Below are 19928 nucleotides of genomic sequence, written 5' to 3'. Positions count from 1 at the left end.
ATCCGTCATTGCAATATCATGCAGAACAATTCCAATGTCCCCAAAATGTCCCATGTTACACCTATTCTTCCCCCTCCCTCCCCTCAGAACCTCTAGTGACCACTGTCTTAATATCAATGATAAAAGTTCTTCCATTACTAGAATAATAAGTGTAGTCCATAGTTGCATTGTCTTAAACTCTTACCTACCCATTGGCTATGCTCTCCCCTCCCCATCCAATTCGATTCTGAATGCTGTCACTCCACAGTCCTCACTACCATCTTTCTTCTGCACTGCCTCTGTAATATGGTACCTTGTTTCCACCCACCTCTACAACTGTAGTAGCCTTGTGACTCATTCAGCTGTTGCCATTCTTTCCCACGATCTGATTTTGTTGCTTCTCCTGCTTATAGAATCAGCTTCCAGCTTCAAAACATGGCATTCAAGGCTGACTGATAGCTGCACTAACATGTGCTATCCTTAATTCCCTAATAACCTCTAAGCTTCAGTTAAATCAGATTATTAACACTCAGCCAATATAAGTTGTTATTATTTGTTGTTAATCAGATTGTCCTGCATGTTTCTGTCCCCCATGTGTAAATGTGACCTCTGTCATGCATGAAAGCTTTCTTGATTCTAGGCCCCCTGCCCACATTGGTGATGACTATCTCCCCCAAATATCTAGGGATCTGGGTACAGACTTGAAGGACTCTCCATAGTTTTTTGTGTATTACAGTCTTATTTGTACATGTCTTAACTTTCATTCCAGAAGTTGAATTTCTTGAGAATAGGAAAACTGTCTTACTCTTCTTTTTTTTTTTTTTGGTACTTCTACATTGCACATAAATATTTGTTTGCACTGAATTTGGGACTAAGTTACTGATGATCAACTCATCAACAACTTTTATCTAACACAAACTGGATCTTTTAAAAAGGCAGTACTTCATTGAAATGGGAAAAAACACAAATAAAAATGGTTACAAATACACACAAGCTCAATGATAATAGTTTTAAAAATAAACAGATTTTATTGGTACATATTAATAAAGCATACAATTCATCCAAAATGTACAATCAATGGTATTTGATATAATCACATAGTTGTGCATTCATCACTTCAATCATTATTAGAGCATTTTTCTTTAAAGATTTATTTTTTATTTCTTTCTTTCCCATTCCCCACCTCCGCTCCCCAGTTGTCTGCTCTCTGTGTCCACTCCCTGTGTGCTCTGTGCCCGCTTGTATTCTTGTCAGTGGCACCCAGAATCTATCTCATTTTGTTGCATCATCTTACTGCATCAGCTCTCCGTGTGTGCAGTGCCACTCTTGGGCAGACTGCACTTTTTTTGCGCTGGGTGGGTCTCCTTATAGGGCACAGTCCTTGCGCGTGGGGCTCCCCTATGCGGGGGACACCCCTATGTGGTACGGTACTCCTTGTGGGCCAGCTCATCACACAGGTTAGGAGGCCCTGGGTTTGAGCCTTGGACCTTCCATGTGGTAGGCAGACCACTATAAACATGGTGTGGAGATGTCTGTTCATGTCACTGCTCTCAGTTATTCTGGGTATATACTCAGTATTGCAGGGTCACATGGCAAATCTATATTCAGCTACTTTAGGAACTGCCAAACGGTCCTCCAAATCCGCTTCCCTAGAGCATTTTCATTATTTCAATAATAATAACAAAAAACAGACAAGTAAACAAGAAAATTCTTTGCCTCTCAAACTCTCTATTTCCCATGCTGTACATAGCTGTTATCTCTGGCTATTCTTGCACAATTATTTATTTATTTATTTATTTAGCATTTTATTGAGATATATTCATATACCATACAATCTATCCAAAGTGTATAATCAACAGCTTTTAGTATAATCACAATGTTGTGCAGTCATTATCACAAAAAAATGTAAAACCATTTCATTACTCCAAGAAGAAAAACTTCACACTCCTTAGCATGCCTTCCCCAGCCCTGTATAACCACAATCTAATTTCATCTTTATAATTTGATTTATATTTACATTTTACATAAATGAAATCATACAATATGTCACACAATATATTTATTCATTGTAGTATAATCATACAGTATTTGTCCTTTTGTGTCTGGCTTGTTTCACTCAACATAATGCCCTCCAGGTTCATCTATGTTGTCATATGCTTCATGACTTCATTTCTTCTTACGGTTGCATAATGTTCCATTGTATGAATACACCACAGTTTGTTTATCCATTAATGGTTGATGGTGCCTGTGTTGTTTCTAACTTTTGGCAATCGTGAATAATGCCACTATAAACATGGTGTGTTCATGTTCATGTCACTGCTCTCAGTTCTTCTGGGTATATACTCAGTATTGCAGGGTCTATATTCAACTACTATATCTATATATCAAATCGATATTCAACTACTTTAGGAACTGCCAAACGGCCCTCCACAGTGGCTGTACCATTCTACTTTCTCACCAGAATTGAATAAGTGTTCTTATCTCTCCACATCTTTGCCAACACTTGTAGTTCTCTGTTTTTAATAATGGCCATTCTGGTACTATGAAATGATATCTCATTGTAGTTTTGATTCACATTTCCCTAATCATTAGTGATGTTGAACATTTTTTTCATTTTTTTTTTTTTTTTGCCATTTGTATTTCTTCTTTGGACAAATGTCTATTCAAGTCTTTTGCCCATTTTTTAATTGGATCATTGGTCTTTCTATTGTTGAGTTGTAACATCTCTTTATATATCATGGATATTGAATCCTTAATGGATATGTGATTTCCAAATATTTTCTCCCACTGAGTTGACTGTCTTTTCACCCTTTTCACAAAGTCCCTTGAAGTGCGAAAGTTTTTAATTTTGAGGAGGTCCCATTTATCTATTTTTTCCTTTGTTGCTTGTTGTTTGGTTATAAGGTCCAAGAAACCACCACCTATCACAAGGTCTTGAATGTGTTTCCCTGGTGCCTAAGAGTTACCTCCTGAGAGTCTCCTCATTGCTCAAATGTGGTGTGGCCTCTCTCTAAGCTGAACTCAGCATATGAATACAGTAAATTCCCCCAGCATGGGACATGACTCACAGGGATAAGGCTCCCTGGCACCAAGGGATTACTATCAAGCATGAACTAACAATGCAAGTGGAAAAAGACCTTGACCAAAAGGGGGAAAGGTAAAGACAAATGAGTTGATATGGCTAAAAGACTTCAAAGTGAGTCAGGAGGTCATTCCAGAGGTTACAATTATGCACATCTCAGCAGGATCTCATTGATAGCGGAAGTTGATACTACTACAAATAGTGGGGCTCCTGAGGGCTCTGGAGACATCCAGACATTGTAGTCAGGGCAGATACCTCAGAAGTTTGGTGCCTTTCCAGTGTGCCCTACTTTGGAATTTATGCTCGCCAGTGTGACAGAGTTGGACTCAGTTGTGATTTCCCTACATATGACTCTACTGTCCCTTCTATTTGAACCTATAATTAGTACTAGAGTAGGTAAGTGTATGTCCAAGAGACTTAAATCTTCAGTCTTTTCATGTGCCAGCTGGGCCCTGAATCTCAACTGAGTTGCAACAGCTACTCTCCAATTCATTGGACTCACCCAGGACAACTAACAAGGAGGAGGTTATGAACAACCACCATACCAAGGAACCAAGAAAGTGTACAACTTCAAGCAAGAGAGTCCCATCCATAAGCCATGTGGGATTGACGTTCCCTTTCAATTAGAGGTGGAGTGGGCATCATCATCCCAGAATCCTCAGGATTGGGGAATGAACTGTGGACTAAAGTAGACTTACAGGTATACTACTATGGACTTATTGTGATTCTACCAATGGAAGAAATTATATCATTGATGTGGAGGCTGTGGCCACTGGAGGTTCTGAGGACAGGGAGAGGGATAAACAAGTATAATACAGGAGTGTTTTGGGGACTTGGGAATTGTCCTGAATGACATTGTAATGACAGATGCAGTCCATTATATATCTTGCCATAACCTATAGAATTGAGTGAGAGAAAGTATAAACTGCAGTGTAATCTATAATTCATGCTTAGTGGCAATGCTCCAAAATGTGTTCATTAATTGCAATGAATGTACCACACTAATGAAGGATATTATTAATGTGGGAAAATATGGGAGGTGTGGGGAGTGGGGCATATGGGAATCCCTATATATATTTTTTATGTAACATTTATGTAATCTAAATATCTTTTAAAAAATAAATTAATTAAAAATATATATAATGATCATTTTGTTCCTTATAACAGTTTTTAAAATTTAAAATATATTTTCTTTGATATTAATATGGCTGCCCCTGGCTCTCATTTGATTACTACTTGCATGGTATATATTTTTATTCTTCCTTTCACTTTCAACCTCTTATGTCTTTGAATTTAAGATGACAGTCATAAACAACATGTACTTGGTTTGTACTTTTTTATCCATTCTGCCAATCGTAGCCTTTTGATTGGAGGGTTTAATTCATTTATTTGCATTCAAAGTAACTACTGATAATGCAGGAATTTCTTCTTCCATTTTGCTATTTAGACTTCATTAATCATAACTTTTTTGAACTTCAAGTTTTCCATTAATACTTAATTTCATATTTATTTGGCTTTTTGTATTTTATCATATTGATTCCTTTTTCATTTCTTTGTGGATGTATTTTTCATATGTTTTCTTTTTGTTTACTATGGAATTAAAATATAACAACCAAATATTTTTTTAAAAGTTTCCCTAGATTTTCTTCTAGTAGTTTTATGGTTCTGGCTTTTATATTTAGGTCTGTGATCCATTTTGAGTTGATTCTTGTATAGGGAGTGAGATAGGGTCCTCTTTCATTCTTTCGGTTAAAGATACCCAGTTCTCTCAGTACCATTTGTTGAAGAGACTGTTTTGTCCCATTAACATGGACTTGGTAGGTTTTTAAAAAACCAGCTGGCCATAGATGTGAGGGTTTCCTTCTGGACTCTTTTTTTTTTATAGATTTCTTTTTTTTTTTCTCTAAGATTTATTTTATTTATTTCTCTCCTCTTCCCATCACCCCAGCCAATTGTCTGCTGTTTGTGTCCACTTGTATTCTTGTCAGTGGCACTGGGAAACTCATCTCTTTTTTGTTGTGTCATCTTGCTGCATCAGCTCTCCGTGTGTGCGGTACCACTCCTAGGCAGGCTGCACTTTTTTCGTGTGGGGCAGCTCTCCTTGCAGGGCGCACTCCTTGCACGTGGGGCTCCCCTACATGGGGGACACCCCTGAGTGGCATGGTACTCCTTGTGCGCATCAGCACTGCTCATGGGCCAACTCATCACACAGGCCAGGAGGCCCTGGGTTTGAATCCTGGACCTCCCATGTGGTAGGCAGATGCTCTATCAGGGAGCCAAATCCACTTCCCTATTTCTGGACTCTTAATTCTATTCCACTGATTGATGTTTCTATCTTTATGCCAGTGCCATGCTGTTTTGATCACTACAGCTTTGTAATGTTTCAAGGTGAGGCAGTGAAATTCCTCTGATGTCACTCTTCATTTTTTAGAATGCTTTTGGCTATTCAGGTGCACACTCCCTTCCAAATGAATTTGATAATTGCCTTTTCTAGTTCTGTAAAGTAGGCTATTAGAATTTTGATTGGGATTGCTTTGAATCTATATATCAGTTTGGGTAGGATTGACATCTTCAAGATATTTATTCTTCCAATCCATGAACACGGAATATCTTTCCATTTGTTTAGGTCATCATTGATTTCTTTTTTTTTTTTAAGATTTATTTATTTATTTTTCTCCCCCCTTCCCCCGTTGTCTGCTCTCTGTTTCTGTTCACTGTGTGTCCTTCTGTGACCACTTCTATCCCTATCAGCGGCACCAGGAATCTGTGTTTCTTTTTGCTGCATCATCTTGTTGTGTCAGCTCTCCGTGTGTGGGGTGCCATTCTTGGGCAGGCTGCACTTTCTTTCATGCTGGGCAGCTCTCCTTACGGAGTGCACTCCTTGTGCGTGGGGTTCCCCTACGCGGGGGGCACCCCTGCATGGCAGGGCACTCCTTGCATGCATCAGCACTGCTCATGCACCAGCTTCACATGGGTCAAGGAGGCCCGGGGTTTGAACCGTGGATCTCCCGTGTTGTAGGCGACGCCCTATCCATTGGGCCAAATCCATCATTGATTTCTTTTAGCATTGTTTTGTTATTTTCTGCATACAGGTCCTGTACTTCTTTGGTTAAATTGATTCCTAGTATTTGCGTCTTTTGTTGCTATTATAAATGGAATATTTCTCCCAATTTTCTCCTCAGATTGTTGAATACTAGTGTACAAAAACATTACGTATATTTGCGTGTTGATCTTGCATGCTGAGCTCATTTATTAGCTCAAGTAACTTGTCACAGACATTTCAGAATTTTCTAAATATAGGATCATATTATCTACAAAAAGTGAGAGTTTGATTTCCTCTTTTCCTATTTGGATGCCTTTAATTTTTTTTCTTGTCTAATTGCTCTAGCTTGAACTTCTAGTACAATGTCGAATAATAATGGTGACAGTGGGCATCCTTGTCTTGTTCCTGATCTTAGAGGGAAAGCTTTCAACCTTTCCCCATTGAGTGCAATGTTGGCTGTAGGTTTTTCATAATGCCTTTTACTATATTGAGGAATTTTTCTTCTATTCCTACCTTTCAAAGGGTTTTATCAAGAAAGGATACTGGACTTTCTCAAATACCTTTTCTGCAATTGATACTGGTTTTCTTGACACTATTATTTCTTGGCAGGAAATATCATCTTTCCTGCTGCTCTCTCAGGAAATCACCAATGTCACTGAATTTACTATAAAATTCAGAACACTCATTCTTAGAGCTAATTACTCATTTTGTTTCATGTATTACGAAAACCAGAAAATTTTACAAATGCTTTAATGGTTGACATTGAAAAATTCTCAGTATGAGACACATTTCAGACATTGTCTGTCTCTATTGACGTGTTAATGCCTCACCTTGGAAGATAAAACACTGCTTTTAATACATGTTTTTAAAACATGAAATTTTTGCAGTGGTGTATGAAATGAAATTTTAAAAGATCAAAATTATTTTAGGTATAGTCTAAAGCTCCTAATTTATATAATTACAATTTATATTTTCCTCTAGAGCAAATGCATTTTTAATCCTAAGCATACATGCATGTAGGCTTGCAATAATCTACTCTTGGGAAAGTTTTGGTTTATTGCAATTCCTATCTTAACCAGCTGCAGATAGCATGCTGATATGCAGGGAAGAAAGTTGTTGTCTATAGTTCTTTGTATTCATAGACTTAGATACAGATTTTCATTTACATATTCCCAATATTTGTAGTATGTTAAATGTGGTGTCTGGAGAGGAAGACATCTTCCACCAAATCCCCATATTATTTCATCTCAGTCTTAGGGAAATCTTTTGCATAGATGGAATAAGCATTTACTAACTTTGTGTGAAATAGATTAGATAACAGATGAGGTGTTCCTGCTGCGGCCCCCTCCAACATAGTGGAGACGAGAGGGTAGGTGGCGGTGTTGATGCAATGGGCGGTGAACGATATTACCAACACCTTTAGGAGGAATCCACACATAGCTGAAACTGAACTGATCCCCTGTCCTGAAGCAGATGTAACGGGAGTCTCATAGTTTTGGTTGAAAACAAATGGTGTGAAGAGCTGGTGTGTCAAATCTCTTTTACCATATGTTCAACACAAGTTCCTTCTATACAGAATGAGAAAGCAGTGGCTGGACAAAGATGAACTGATAGATGTCACATGTACTCTGTGGCTTATAAACCCAGACTTGACCACCGGTGGAACATGAGGAAAGAGCTGAGATCCTCTCTGGTACTTTAAATACAATTGTGAACTTACATCTGAGAAAACTGCCCTTAACTAAGTTTCTAAAGAGTCCAGAAGCATGGATTCAGAGATTCTTCTTGATAAACTATCTTCTACTAATATTGGGCGTCCATGCAAATTTCAGATTGTAGGGGATTTCCTACAGCCACTTTTTACTTACAGTCTTTGATTAGGCAAACTGTGCTAGACAATCCTGTATTGGAGCAAAACCCTTTAAGAAGCCAGCCAACCCTAATTCTTCCAAAAGATCAAGAAGCAGCAGCTTCAACAGAGGAACCAAGGATTAATCTTCCCTGTCTTCTAGAAGTTGAATTCAGCACTAATCTGATCTCACTGATACTTACACAGGCTGTGAAACGCTATGGTGTCATAGGCGGCATGTCTTCTACCTTCAACATCACCTAAATGCTTTCTCTCAGCATGACCAAGTTGTTGTCTGCAGTGAGTTCCCCGGGGTCTTTGAGTCACTTGCACCTCATCCCAGCAGGTCCCCACATGTCTTGGGCAATGGAGGTTTGGATGGACTGAATGATGCTAGCCAGCGAGGCTATTCCGAGGAAAACAAATGCCTGAAGCGGACTCCAGCTCCAGACTCCCTAAGCCTAGAAATGGAGTACAGGTTCATTGATCAAATATTGTCACCTTGCCAGAACATAGAGCAAGCCAAGCTTGCCAATGCATACAGGAAATGACTGGTTACTTTGAGCCAATGAAAGAGGCAGATGAGTCCAGCAAGGTTCCCAATTTAGTGTGTTATTACTTTCCTTTCTTCTTTATATAGTTGCATGTACTATTTGCTAGTATTGGCTAACCATATGCTCTTCATCTTTGGCATAAAAATCCATAGTGAATCATTCGTTTTATTTATTAAGAACTGGCATTCTTTTGGGGATAAAATAATTCTAAAGTTCCTTCCTTCTGAACAGTTAGTCTTATTTTTTTCCTTTTTAACTTCTCATCTGTTGTTTATCTTAGTGTGTGTTTTCTCATTTGGTTCTCTTAATTGGTTCAAACCCCCCCCCACCTCAGCACAATTTCTGCATAGGCTAATTGTTTTTTTAATTAAGAATTTATATCACAGTTCAGCTTAAGAAGATTAACATGGATGTAAATGACTTGACCTACTTGTCATTTTGAGTAACAAATGGTAGATGGATGGATATGTGGAAATGCAAACCAGTTTTCTTTCTCTAGCATGTTCTACTCAAGTTATAGATTGACATAACCAAGTTCAGAAGTATTGGGATTTTTATTAAAATCATCCTTCCAATATAAACTATTTTTAAAATCTTTCTTAAAAACAGCTAATCTTAAGAGCTTGTGTGATTGCAGTGCTGGAAATTTTTTTTTATTGCTAGTTTTGATAGATTGTTTTTACCTCAAATTTGGTATATGCCCCAAACACTCATCAATCCTTTTAAAACCAATTTTTTTCTAAAAACCTGGGATAACATTTAAGTTATTACTTTACTCTTTCTTTTCTTCCAAATGTATCCATAAATTCTTCCTTTTAAAAAATGTTTTTGTTATTGAGGTTATGCTGGATAAACTATAAAATTTTTGTGATGTGACTATTAGAAGTTTACTCGCAAAAGCCAGGGGAGGGGAGTGGATGTGACTCAAGTGGTTTCTAGTACCTCCTAAAGAAAAACAAACAAACAGACAAGGAGCAAAAACAATGAACAACAAGAGCAGCAAAAAGCCAGGGGAAATAAAAGTTTTGAAGATTAGTACTTCAATCTTCATTTTAAACATAAAAACAAGAACTTTTATACTGAACTTAGCAGTGATGAGTACCAAAGTATTCAACTTATATCTGTATTTTATCTTTCTATAACAAGGACTGGATTTTTTCAGGTTGATGAGGTTGGGGTGGGGATAGGGCCAGCTAACGTCTATTTTCTTAATATATTTATTCCTTTGTAAATGGTCTGTGTTTCTTTTTTACCACCTATCTTTTTCTTTATTTTCACAATCCATTCCATATTTTTGTCACTTTCACTTTTGTATATTTTTCCTCATCTGTCTTATTTCAGGAAAGCATATTAAAGATACTCTCCTTCTGTTCTATTTGCTTAAAATAAAAAAAGAAAAGAAAAGAAACCCACAGGAAATATGAATACAAGCTGCTCCTTTAAAAGATTCCCTAATGGTAGAAGCTGTCTGTGGTCCTTTGAGTGTAGAATGTAATAGTGGCAGAAACAAGTAGGACACCCATGCTTTTGTCAGTTCTTCAGGTCTCCTTTTTACTTACTAGGTCATCTATAGAGTGGGGAGAAAGATGTAGAAAAAGGCAAACCTCTCCTATCTCACTGTTGTAGAAACCCTGGACTTGATATAGATGCATTTCCTTAAAGGAAATGAAATAGGTCCTTTACTTGGCAGAAAGTTGAACTGAGTGAACCATAAGAACACCAGTAAAATTTTCCAATCTGTTCTCTCTTGGGGCAAGTAGTAAAATTTGTTTAGCGTTTAGATGAGAAAATAATTGCCATTATGAACTTAATTCTGTGAACTTTTGTATACAAACTATGTTTTGATGAGATGTTCATGAGTCAAATACCTTAGGGTCTATTAAAATTCCGTGGTTATTTAGATTTCTAAACTATTAGCTTATGATTTTCAGCTCTTGGAGAGAGAAAGAGAGATGAAAACCACAAATAAGATATAGGAGGCTCAGTCCATTCCACTAATACCTGTTGCCAAACTCTGGCTTCACTCAGTAGTACCTTCTTCCATGCATCATTTTAAGTATCCCAAATATTAAGATGTGAGAAAGTCAGGAAATGACTATAGACAATACTCTGTGAAACATCAGCTAAAATTTCATAATACCCCAAGCTTTCAATACCCTTTTTATATTACCCATCTTTAGGTATCGATTGTCTTCATGTGTTTTAAGGCTCCTAAGTAAGCCCTTTCTGAAGCCATTCAATCCTTTAATGTATCTTGGTCTCTTGCTTTTCTAATGAAGTTTTAAGAAAGGAATGAAAATACAAATGTCCAAAAAGGATACCACTTGGTATGTGATTTGTTGACTACTTTATTTACAAAATTTGGCATTTTTCAAATGTTCACTATCAGAAATACCTATTATTACTCTGTATGAGAGTGTTTGTTTCCCAAATGATCATCATTTAAACTCACTAGCTGTAGCATGATTATATCTCTTTGACTGAATTAGATCATGCAGTAGAAAAGTTATATCTATTTTCAGGGGCTTGTTAGTCTTCACTTATATTTCTATAAATATCTAGTTTCTAAAGAGGAAGAGATTAAATTGACAAATATTTCATCAAACTTTCACTGAGAAGAATAGAAAGTCATTGTACGATCCTATGGGTCAATAATATGATTGACAAACAAAAAGCAATAAGATCAGTAAATATCTCCCTTACCCCTTCCCCACTCCTCCTTTTTCTTTGGTATACCTATTTTGGTATTACAGTGTTTCCAGATTCTATTGTGTCCCTTTGCACATTGTAAGGACTCATTTGGTATTTATTAAATTAATGAATGATTAAATCTTTGAAGAAGAGAGGATCAGTCATGAATGATGATTAGAGTGAGTAGATGATTGAGAAATTGATAGATTAATGCACACATTATGAATGAATGATGCATTCCAGCTACATGATACCTAGAGGGAACTATTACATATAGAATAAGGTTACTATTTTTTTTTAAATTTAATTACCTTGTTTAAACTTGTTTAAGTCCCAGCCAAGAAATGCAGCTCTATAATTGCAGTAGCTGTACTTGATATTAAAATTCACAAAACTTCAAAATATCCGAGATTATGGAACATCTTTCTTTTCCAAGGGCCATGTCATATTTCCTGAGAGTACTATAGTACAAACATCTTCAATTTATTGTGTTGTTTGTCTTTTGAGTGGTAGAGGTTCTTCATATACAAAATCTTTGTCAGACATGTGTTGCAATTGTTTTCTCCCATACAAAATTTACCTATCCATTTTCCTAACGGTATGTTTTGATGAGCACAAGTTTTCCATTTTAATGAAGCCTAACATCAAAATTTTGCTTTTGGGGAGTGGATGCAGCTCAAGTGATTGAGAGCCTGCTTTCCGTGTACAAGGTCCTGGGTTTGATCCCCAGTACCTCCTAAAAACAAAACAAACAAACAAATGAAAAAAACCAGTTCTCATTGGGGAGTGGATGTAGCTCAGAGGTTGAGTGCCTGCTTCCTATGTATGAGTTCCTGGATTCAATCCCTGGTATCTCCTAAAAAAAATTATTAATTTTTTTTGCTTTTATGCTTTCTTGCTTTCTGTGTCCTATATAAGAAATCGCTGCTTTATTCCAGGTCATGAAAATAGTCTCATAAAATTTCTTTTAGAAGCTTTGTAGTTTTAACATTATATACAGGTTTATGATCCATCTTGAATTAATTTTTGTATGTGATGTGAGGTAGGGACTGAGGTTTGTTTTTTCCCAAAATGAATGTCCAATTATCTTAGTACCATTTTCATTGTACAATGTTGATTAGAAGTGGTAAAAACAAATACTCCTGCCTTATTCCTGATCTTAAAGGAAAGCAATCAATATTTTACTATTAAATGTGATAACTCTAGGGTTTTCATAGATACCCTTATCAGAATGAGGAAATTACCTTTTATTCCTAGTTTGCTGAGAGTTTAGATCATTAATGGTTGTTGAATGCTGTCAAATATTTTTTCTGCAATTATTTAGATAATTAATTGTTCTGTTAATATGATGAATTATGTTGATCTTTGAATATTGAAACAAGCTTGCATTCCTGGGATAAATTCCACATGGTCATGATGTAATATCCTTTTTACATATTATTGGCTTGAGATGCTAGTATTTTGCTTTTTTTTTTTTTTTTTTGGCTGTGTTCATGAGGATATTGGTGTGTAATTTTCTTGAAATGTCTTTGTTTGGTTCTCATATTAGAGTCATATTTGTCTCATAAAACAAATTACGAAGGGTTCCCCTCTCTATTTTCTAAAAGAGCTTGTGTAATATTGGTATTGTTTTTCCTTTAAATGCTTAATAGATTTCATTATAGGCCTGGAGTTTTCTTTGTGGGATCATGAATTCACTTTTTTGGATAGATTTCAGATTTTCTATTTTATCCTTTGACAGTTCTGTAAGTTGTGTTTATCATGGAGCTTGTTAATTTTATCAACTTTTTAAATGTATTGGCTCACAGTTGTTCATAATAACTCTTATCATTTTAATATCAATAACTTCATCCCTGGGAGTGGTAATTTGTGTTTTCTCTTTTTCCTTGTCAGTTTTCTTGACAATATATAACAATATATAACAAGTATTATAACAAATACTTGTTATAAAATTTATTATTTTCAAAGAACCAACTTTTGGCTTTGTTAACTTTGTTTTCTATTTCATTGATTTCTGCTTTTATCTTTATTTTTCTATTACTTTCTTTGGGTTTAATTTACTAATATTTTTGTAGCTTTTTTTTTTTTTTAGATACCAGGACCTCGTATGTAGGAAGCCGATTCTCAACCCCTGAGCCACATCGGCAACCCTGAGTTGGGGGTTTTTTTCATTTGTTTCCTTGTTGTTTATTATTTTTTTTTATTTTTAGGAGGCAATGGGAAACGAACCTGGGACCTCCCATGTGGGAAGCAGGCATTCAACAGTTTAAGCCACATCTGCCCCCCTGTAGCTTCTTAAAGTAGAAACAAATGATTTCCAAATATTTGGGGACACCTTTAATTTAAAACATTGAAGACAAAAGCCCTAAAGTGATCCTATCAATTAATCAAAGACCCGTCAACTGAATTTAATGCAGTCAAAGGGTTTCACACCCAGAGGAAAAGATTAGCTTACAAACATAATATTTTTTCCATTTTGGTATTCATAAAATAATTTCAAACTGCCGCACTCACTTTCACTTTTTGTTTTTAAGATTTATTTTTTATTTATTTCTCTCCCCTTCCTCCCCCTGCCCCCACAGTTGTCAGCCCTCTGTGTCCATTTGCTGTGTGTTCTTCTGTGTCCACTTGTATTCTTATCAGCTGCACCAGGAATCTGTGTCTCTTTTTGTTGTGTCATCTGCTGCGTCAGCTCTCCATGTATGCGGTGCCACTCCTGGGCGGGCCGCTTTTGTCATGTGGGGCAGCTCTCCTTGCAGGGTGCACTCCTCGTGCATGGTGCTCCCCTATGCAGGGGCACCCCTGCGTGGCACGGCACTCCTCGCGCATGGCAGCACTGCGCGTGGGCCAGCTCACCACATGGGTCAGGAGGCCCTGGGTTTGAACTCTGGACCCTCCATATGGTAGGCAAACGCTCTACCAGTTGAGCTAAATCTGCTTCCCCACTTTCACTTTTTACTTTCAGTGACATAACCTAAATAAAACTTTCTTTAGGCTCCTTGAACCTTCTGTACACTGCAGGTGTTATACTACAGGTGTTCTGTACTCCACAATTACCTGTTCAGCAGCCATTGCCCAGACCTTACCTATCCCCATCTCATTCTCTGGGGAAGTCACCAACATACACACTAAGAAGCCATTCTCCAACTTCCGCTATCCCCACCTCCTTATCTATTGGGTGCCAGTCCACAAACTGGGGAGGTAGGTCTAATGAAAAGGTTGGAACAGACCTTAAACCCAGAAACTGTGAACAAGTGGTCCCAGATGCTCATCAGATGCTCATCAGAACAGGAGCTCTCAGAGTCAGGACCCTTCCCCCCGAAGTGGGTAAAAGCACACTCAAACAGTGTGTAGTGGGGCCTGCGGGGCTGCCATCAACTGACCTTGACGAGGAAAAGTTTTGGTTACCCCAGAAGGCCCGCTGTGATGGGTTTCTTCCCCTATCTTTTAAGCTCTTTGTGCTGTATAAATAATAGATTATTTGCCCTTCTGCACTCTTTATACTGTGCAAGCCACAAAAAGATCATTTATGAAAGTTTCTGTTGTGCCCTGAACCTGTGTTCCCACGATGCACCCATGTAGCAACTCACTCCACAATAGGATCTTTGCAGATTCCATTCTCTCCATCCAGAACATTCTTCACCACCTTATCTCCTTTGTGTAGATTGCTCTTATTCGTCTTTTTATTCCTAGCTTAAGTGTCTATTCCTTGAGAAAGATTTTCTGGGCATTCTCGGGGTTTCACAGAACAAATTCCTTTCTTTCAGAATACTTATCCCTATTTGTAATGAGATATTCAGGAGTGAATTTATTTGAAAATATCATGTAAGAACTATTTCTGACCCCCAATAGACTATATGCTGGTGTTTTTGTTTACTAGCAGAGTGCTTGGATAATGGAAGGTATTTAATGTATATATCAGAATGAATAAATAAAGACATTTATTACAAATATTTATTGATATTACAGATGATTTCTTGGGCTATATCCCGGAAGTAAAATGAATGGATCAAAAGGTACACAATCTTTCTAAAATGGCTTTCAATACTTTCATACTTTCAATACATTTCAACATTTTCCACAAAAGACCCCATTAATGAATCAAAGATAATCTAGGAAAAAGTTTTAAGTGGCAACTTTAATGACTTTTTTCATCTGGCCCTCTCTTTTCACAGCACTTTTATTTTTTACTTAAATCTCTACATAGAGAGCAAGCTTATAAAATGTGCACATGATATTTGGCATAGAAGGGTACTAAACACACTGATTAATAGATGCAGGGTCCCAAAAGATCTTTGAAGTTTATAATAATGTACTCAATATTTGGAGAGATGAAATTGAAGAGAGCAAGTGCAGGATTCTGCACTTTGATTAAAAATTCCTTTGTATGGGTACAGAATGACAGAGTACGGTTTAGTGAGACCCAAGGCTGCCTATTGTGGCTCAGCTTCAGGGTTCCTTCAGGTCTACTGCCTCCAATGTTCCATGTATTTCCTCTCATTTATCTATTTTTTCTTTTGTTGCTTGTGCTTTGGGTGTAAAGTCCAAGAAACTATTACCTAACCCAAGTTCTGAAGATGCTTCCCTGCATTTTCTTCTAGGAGCTTTATAGTCCTGGTTCTTATATTTAGTCTTTGATCCATTTTTTGTTAGTTTTTGTATTGGTGTGAGATAGGGGTCCTCTTTCATTCTTTTGCACATAGATATCCAGTTCTCTCAGCACCACCTGTTGAGGAGACTATTCTTTCCCAATCTGCCCAGACTTGGTAGCCTTTTCAGAAATTAACTGACCTTAAGGTGAGTCTGTTGCAGACAGCATATAGTTGGGTAATGCTTTTTATCCAGTCTGCTAATCTCTGCCTTTTGACTGGAGAGGTTAGTCCATTGACATTTAAAGTCACTACTGATAATACAGGTCTTTCTTCTGCCATTTTGCTATTTAGCCTTTCTAAGTCTTATATCTTTTCCCCCTTAACATCCATTAAAGCCAATTTTTATATTTATTTGCTTTCTTGTGTTGTACCTTATTAAGGACCTTCTCATTTCCATCCATATACATTTTTCATCTGTTTTCCTTGTGGTTAATATAAGTTTAAAGTTTAACATCCTAAATGTGTAACAATTATATTTGGTTTGATGCCAACTTTACTTTGGTAGCATGCGCATATACTTTTCCTATACACCTCTGTCAACCCCATCTTTTTTTTTGGTACTTATTGCCATTATGTTTGTACATTGTATGTCCAAAAACATAAATTTATCATTACTTTTTATACATTTGATTTGTAGCACCTGTACTCAGTAAGAAGTTGAGTTACAGACCAAACAATACAGTACAATTATGCGTGCATTTATATTTACTCAAATGATTACCTTTACTACATGTCTTTATTTCTTTTTTTTTTTAATTTCTTCATAGATTTTTTTTAATTGATTTTGTAATAATATTACATTAAAAATATATATGTGAGGTCCCATTCAACCCCACCCCCCCACCCCACCTCTCCCCCCCCCCCAGCAACACTCGTTCCCATCATCATGACACATCCATTGGATTTGGTAAGTACATCTTTTTTTTTTTTTTTATTGACTTTGTAATAATATTACATCAAAAATATATATGTGAGGTCCCATTCAACCCCACTCCCCCACCCCCCCTCTCCCCCCCAAAACACTCGTTCCCATCATCATGACACATCCATTGGATTTGGTAAGTACATCTTTGGTCACCTCTGCACCTCATAGTCAATGGTCCACATCATGGCCCATACTCTCCTCCATTCCATCCAGTGGGCCCTGTGAGGATTTACAATGTCCGGTGATTGCCTCTGAAGCACCATCCAGGGCAGCTCCATGTCCCAAAGACTCCTCCACCTCTCATCTCTTCCTGCCTTTCCCCATACCCATCATCCACCATGTCCACTTTTCCCAATCCAATGCCACCTCTTCTATGTGGACATTGGATTGGTTGTGTCCATTGCACCTCTATGACAAGAGGAGGCTCAGATTCCACATGGATGTTGGATGCAATCCTCCCACTTTCAGTTGTAATCACTCTAGGCTCCATGGTGTGGTGGTTGTCCTTCTTCAACTCCATCTTAGCTGAGTGTGATAAGTCCAATAAATCATATTGTAGGTGCTGGAGTCTGTTGAGGCTCAGGACCTGGCTATCACATTGTCAGTCCAGAGATTCAAATCCGCTAAATATATCTTAAACCCCAACATTAACTGCACCTCCATCACCTTAGCATGAAAGTCTTATGAAGGAAGATCCCATCTGAGTCCAGATTCATCACACATAAACACCAGTTCCAAAAAGGGGCCATCTGACCTGGTAGTTAACCCCATCGGCCATGACCATAACTCCCATGGGTCTCTTTAGCCCTCGAAGGAACCGATATCTGGGGGTTGTATCTGCTTTATCTGTCTCTCTGACTCTGCTCAGTTGTGCATGAGGGCAATCCTTCTGCCAGCCTCCAGACTCTTTTTTAGAAACTCGTAGCCATATAAACTCATTTCTCTTTTCCATTTCCCCCTTACTTTAGGTCAAACAGCATTTTAAAGTCATGTTATTTTATGTAGACAGGGATATTCTGCTGATCCACATTGAACCTTCCGTATAAGGTCATTTTCCAGTTGCATCATCAGTTGGTAGTTGATAGTGGTCCCTCGGTGCAGGGAGGCTCATCCCCGGGTGTCATGTCCCACGCTGGGGGGAAGGCATTGCATTTACATGCTGAGTTTGGCTTCGAGACTGGCCACATTTGAGTAACATGAAGGCTGACAGGAGGAAATTCCCAGGCACAATGTTGCTCTAGGCCTTGTTCTTATTTTAGGCTTATCAGCTCACAAGCATAGTCATTAGCATCAGGGGCTCACTGTTGAACCCTCACTCCCTCCCGGTCCCCGCCGCTGTACCTGGGAGACTATCGCTGCTCCCCTAGGGACCACGACAGAACACCATTGGCCAGGAACCCAGTACCCCCCCTGCTGTGGTTTTTAATTGTTGCCACTATGAGTATATCCAAACATTACCATGCACCCTGGACATATGTTCTGTACAGCTCCCTGTCAGCCATATATTACCTGTCATTGGTATCCCATACCAGTATCCCTCCATTGCCATTGTTGAAACACTCTGTGATCCAGAACTCCCCGAAATTTGAAGCCCAATATAATGTCATGGTCCCTTACTAGGGAATGGCATATAGCGATGGATTTAAAGGTTAGATAAAGAACTTGGATAAAGTTAGATAAAGAACTTAGATAAAGAATGTTGACTTGAAAAAATTCTACATCCTATCTTTTTTTTTTTTCCCCCCCCCTAATTATTCAGCTTCTCTTCACAGGAGTCCTAGACCACAGCAATGCATATATATAATATACAGCACTCCCATACATCCACCACAAAACCTTTTTCCCTTCCACAGCGATACTCTTACACCCTATTCATATCATATTTACTTAACGTGATGTACAGAGTCTGAGACATTAGCTTTCTAACAAGGTGACATCTGTGCTTACATTATGGTGCATACTTTAGGATATACAGTTCTTTACATTCTTAGTTATCCTATGTTTTACATTATGGTTTACATTATCAGTCTGTCATCTCCTATATGTTATGGTGTAATATTACATGTTTTATATCCATCCTTGTGTACTCTCAAGAAACTCCTCTCTTATCCCCCATTTACCTTGGTTCCACTCATTTAACGTCCATTTTCCCTTCCACCTTGGTGCCCACAGTGACAGCCAACCTCCGTTTCCTGAGGAGCCACTTCCAGAGATAGATGGAATAGTGTTCAGGGCCTAACTTGCTCAACTGCCCCAATGCCCTGGGAGCCACCCTTTCTCTCGAGGGATACAGTTCCCTCTATTTGGTGGCATTAGTCCTCCCCAGGATTTGGGTCCACCCCCACTCTCACTACTTGGGTTTCTACCCCATGGTGACACCCACTCTGGCAGAATGAGCATTTAGACATTCCCCAGGAGCCTGTCCTGCATCAGACCCTCCCCTCCGAGCATTCTAAACAGGTAACCCTCTTTATTATATTTTGATATGATTTTCTCGGCATTTTACTCTCCACCAACACCTGACCCTCTCCTGTGTTCGTATGCTACCCCTCCCTCCCCCCACTTTTGGGCAATGTTACCCATCCGTCCCTCCCCAGCCACCCTCAAACCCCCAAAGCCCCAACCAAAGGCAACCCCTTGCCCCCCTTTTATCTCTTCTTTGTGTTCATACTTACCACCATCTCGTCTTAAATTCCACCCCTGCAGACATCAGCTCATATCCTTCCTCCACCCTCCGATTTCCTGTAAGCCTATCGTTCAGTCTCTTGCTATCTAAGGCAGCTTGTTTATTTCATATCATTGAGGTTATGTAGTATTTGTCCTTCAATGTCTGGGTTGCTTCACTCAACATAAGGTTCTCAAGATTCATCCATGTTATCACATGTGTTTGTAGTGTGTTTGTTCTTACAGCCGAGTAGTATTCCATTGTGTGTATATACCACATTTTATTGATCCACTCATCTGTTGATGGGCATTTGGGTTGATTCCAACTTTTGGCAATAGTGAACAATGCTGCTATGAACATTGGTGTACATATATCTGTTTGTGTCCTTGTTTTCAGTTCTGCTGGGTATATACCCAGCAGTGGTATTGCTGGGTCATATGGCAAATCTATGGCTAGTTTTTTGAGAAACCGCCATACTGTCCTCCAGA

The 19928-nt window shown here is 38.2% G+C and overlaps 1 pseudogene; it reads left to right on the top strand.

Annotated features, from left to right (window-relative positions):
- The first annotated feature begins 7914 nt into the window (after positions 1 to 7914).
- LOC101415281 (protein prenyltransferase alpha subunit repeat-containing protein 1 pseudogene) lies at positions 7915 to 8525 on the top strand (annotated as a pseudogene).
- The last annotated feature ends 11403 nt before the right edge of the window (positions 8526 to 19928 follow it).

The sequence above is a fragment of the Dasypus novemcinctus genome, chromosome 11 (genome assembly GCF_030445035.2).
Source record: "Dasypus novemcinctus isolate mDasNov1 chromosome 11, mDasNov1.1.hap2, whole genome shotgun sequence".
In the NCBI taxonomy this organism is placed as follows: Eukaryota; Metazoa; Chordata; class Mammalia; order Cingulata; family Dasypodidae; genus Dasypus; species Dasypus novemcinctus.
The sequence above is the reverse complement of the archived record's forward strand: the minus strand, read 5'-3'. Positions and strand labels throughout refer to the sequence as shown.